The sequence below is a fragment of the Triticum urartu genome, chromosome 7A (assembly GCF_056163025.1).
Source record: "Triticum urartu cultivar PI428250 chromosome 7A, HENAU_Tu73, whole genome shotgun sequence".
Classification (NCBI taxonomy): Eukaryota; Viridiplantae; Streptophyta; class Magnoliopsida; order Poales; family Poaceae; genus Triticum; species Triticum urartu.
Window position 1 is genome coordinate 213,824,454 of NC_141879.1, and position 3,801 is coordinate 213,828,254.

Genomic DNA, 3,801 nt, shown 5'->3' on the forward strand with positions numbered 1-3,801 from the left:
ACAAATTGATATATTGAACCCTTTAGAACTGCTGATGCACAAATATTGAACCATACATAACCGGTGATTATTTGCTAGATTTAGGTGAATTAGCATGAAGGTCAAGATAATGGAATGAAGAAAGCATTGTGAATGAAAAATCAGAATATGATTTGGAATCCCATACGCTCAAAAGAACTCTGCAATGCTGCAAAAATAAAACCATGTTTGAATTACAAAGTTTCCTTAGAGGAAAACAAAACATATCTCCCAGCCCCCGCATCGCTCCCAGGGGCGACTCGGGAGGCGAAACCCTAGCCGCCGCCCAGGCTCCCCTCCTTCCCCTCCCTCTCCTCGCCGTCACTGGAGGATGCCGGCGGGCAAAGCCCTCACCGGTGGACGGCGGCGGCGGGGCACTCATTCGTGTGCTCGCGCGCTGCTGCTGGGCGCGCTGATGCGGCGGGAGCACGCGGTGGCGCGGCAGGCGGCCGTCTTCTCACGGGGAGGTAGATGGTGTGGACTGCATGCGCGGTGGCGCTTCCATGGCGGCCGCCGGCCGCTGATGCGTGCGGCAGAGTTGAGGGCGCCTAGATCTGGGCCTCATGAGCCCGCCCAGGCCCGCGACAATCACTCTGCCCCCACCCACCCTTCTCCCTCCTCCCACCCCTCCCGGCCGCCGCCGGCGGTTGCCGCTGGGTTAGTAAGCACGCGCGCGGTGACCCTAACGGTTGCTGCTCCGCTGTGCCCCGGCGGATCCTGGCGACGGAGGCTAAGGGCCAGCGCGGCGACGGCGCGGTGCAGGTGGCTGCTGCCGCCTGCTGGACGCGCTCCCAATGGTGGCCGGCCTGTTGGAGCTGCACTGGTCGGTGCCCACTCCTGCGACGACAACGTTTCTAGGCTTCCCCCATGTCTGTTGGTCTTTTTCGATGATTCTTCGCCATGCCCGGTCTGCCTCTGCATCTAAGGTCTTTGTTCTTGGGTCGGGGCGAAATCCCCGTGCGGCGACGGCCTGCGCTGTCAACGGCAACGCCCGAGGGTGCCGTCACCTCCTTGGAGGCGTTGGCATGACCTTGATCGGACCTCCTCCTCGAGCACCGGGAGAAATCCTAGGTCCGGCCTCCCGGACCGGGCAGCGGCGGCGTCTCAACGTTGTTCCCCTCTTGATGGCGCTACTTTGGCTGCAAGTGGAGTACTTGATGCGACAGATGGTGGTTGGCGATGCATCGCTCTGGCGTAGACTGCTACACAAGGAGTAGGTCGCAATGTTTGCCTGCGCTGGCGCTCCCCAATGAATGCTACACCAGTTCCAATCAGGCCCTGCCTTTCACCTACCGACTCTCTAGGAACATGGGTGCAAGGTACATCGGCCTAGGCAGTCCTGAAGCTGCATTCGTCCCTGTAAGTGTCTTGCAATGGCAGTGATGCTGCCCTGTTGCTCCGAGTCTCGGTGCTTCTCCATTTTGGCAGGAGGCAAGTCTGGGCGAGGCCTAATGTCGCTGAGTGTCTGTAGTTGAGGGCACCTCCTCACCTAGCTGTAGTCACTTGGTGAGGACGGTCGTGTGTGTGTGTGTGCGTGTGTGTGTCCCTCCTTTCTGGAGGTTGTACCCCTGATATCTTCCTGTTCAATGCAATGAAATGCAACTCTTTTGCATTTTCTCGGAAAAAAACAAAACATATCTTACCATCATATTGCAGCGATGACATATTTTTCAATCATACAAAAACCATTGGTTGTCAATGTTATACCCACACATGGTGTTAAACGACAAAACATTCTTGCATTTTTAATATATAATCCATGTCTTCATCTGTTGGGGTGGCAATATAGATCTCAAAGTTTGTTCGTACAGTGCCGAAAGATGAGTGGAATGACATCAACTTCACTGATTTATATCTTCTATATTTCAAATGAAAGTGGTCATGTGGACAAAGCCCCTAGCCAACTTCATGAAAAAGAGAACGGATCTATGCCGACACTGAAAATAATCATAATGGTATGGATCAGTAATCCTATAATTATGATACAACACGTGTTTTTGAGATCAATATAATGCAAGAGGGAACGCCATATTAACTTTTCATGAACTGGCAGGCATGCCACAATTTTGGAGCAATGGTGCAGACACCAACCTGATGCTGAAGACTATGGGAGCGATGCCGCTCCACTATCTGAAGGGAAATTTCTGAGGGAGCATGGGAAGTTGCCGAGAGGCGGCGACCTCGTCGCTTCTGGGCAGCAGGGAGGTGGTGGAGGTCGTCCTCAAGGAGATAGAGTCGTGGAGGTCGTCCTGCACCGGATCTCCCTCTCCCTCTCCCCTTACTCCACCGCCCCCACCCCTCACCATCTCCCCCAGATCAGATCGAGCCGCAGGTGAGGCAGCGGCCAGATCGATGACGCGATGGAGGTCGCTCTGTCAAGGTCTTCGGACACTAGGAGGAGAGGAGGAGGTGCCGCCATGGGGTGCCTCTTCTCGCCCGCGTGCAAGAACACCGGAACAGTCGGCTGCAGGGCATCGATGGTGCGTGTGGTGGCATCGCCTGTTCAGCTGCCGGGAAGAGGAAGGGATAAGAAGAGATCCACTGGTGGGCTTCTCTTTATGGAATATTATGCCGCCTCATCAGTTATGGAAGCCCAAAGAGGCTCTCTTAGGCTACCAGGATGTTTTTTTTGCGTGCGAGCGTTCCAGCGCTCGTTTCCGACAGGATTCAATTTGGAAAGTGGCTTAACTATGTGGATTAATTAGGGGCGATTAATTAGACGTGGGCCCCTCTAAAAATCAGGGGGCGGTGAGGCTGGTCATAATGGGGAGTAACTTAGACTAGTGTCATGCATATGACACTAGTATAAGTTACTACCTTCATAATGCAAAATAACATACTATTAGTATCATAGATGGCTTCATTTATTAGCTCGTAGACTCATCTTGTCTTGAAAAGCGTTATGTTACAGTAACACATTATGTTACCATCTCTCATTAATTACTTGCCACATAAGCAGAATTTTCTCGAAGTGCGCTATGTTACCAGCTAAGTTACTCCCACTATGACTAGCCTGATTAGTGTTGATTTGGGTGGGGCTGCCTCCCTCTTGCCTTACCTAGCCTTTGCATGTGTGTGCGCTGGAAGTCTCACATGGTGGGCCTTGTTGGAAAGACTTGTCGGCTGATTAGTTGCGTTGGATCAGATCGCTCGCTGCAGCGGCCGATCGCTAGGAAGTCATTTCGGATTTTGTTACCCCTGAAACCAAAGACAACACGGCTTGTTGAAAAAAAATTGCTGATGTGGCAAGCTGGCAAGTGAAGATAAATAAGAGCTATTGCTGATGTGGCAAGGCTGCTGAGTTGGATAGCTTGCATGTTGAGAGAAATAGGGTAGTGGGGATGAACTATTTAGGTATTATAGATTGCAAATAATAAATAAGATGCTGGCAATGTCAAAGAAGTACAGCATCATGGACGACATAGAGAGCTCCTTAAATCATATATGTTTCGCGTGCATCAGATGCTCTTTCCTATGTGTAACACATCACATGGGGAAATCCTGTGCATGTGAAATGTTTTTATTTTGTAATAAATTACACAATAAGTCAATAACTCATACATCATAAAATAAAGAGAGAAGAGCCGCACCCATCAGATCTCTTTCCTCCTCCACAAGAAAAGCTCTTCTCCTCCCGTCGACGTCGCCGCCGGTCCGTCCCATATTCGATGGCCTCTAGGCCATGGAGGTGTGGAGGATCTTGCCCCCCGTTCTCATTCTTGTTAGAGTCAGCGTTTTGGTTGGGGCTGTGTAGCGGCGGCGATGTCCCTTAGTAGGAGTAAT

The 3,801-nt window shown here is 51.6% G+C and overlaps 1 pseudogene; it reads left to right on the forward strand.

Annotated features, from left to right (window-relative positions):
• The first annotated feature begins 349 nt into the window (after positions 1–349).
• On the forward strand, positions 350–1,047 carry LOC125539534 (uncharacterized; annotated as a pseudogene).
• The last annotated feature ends 2,754 nt before the right edge of the window (positions 1,048–3,801 follow it).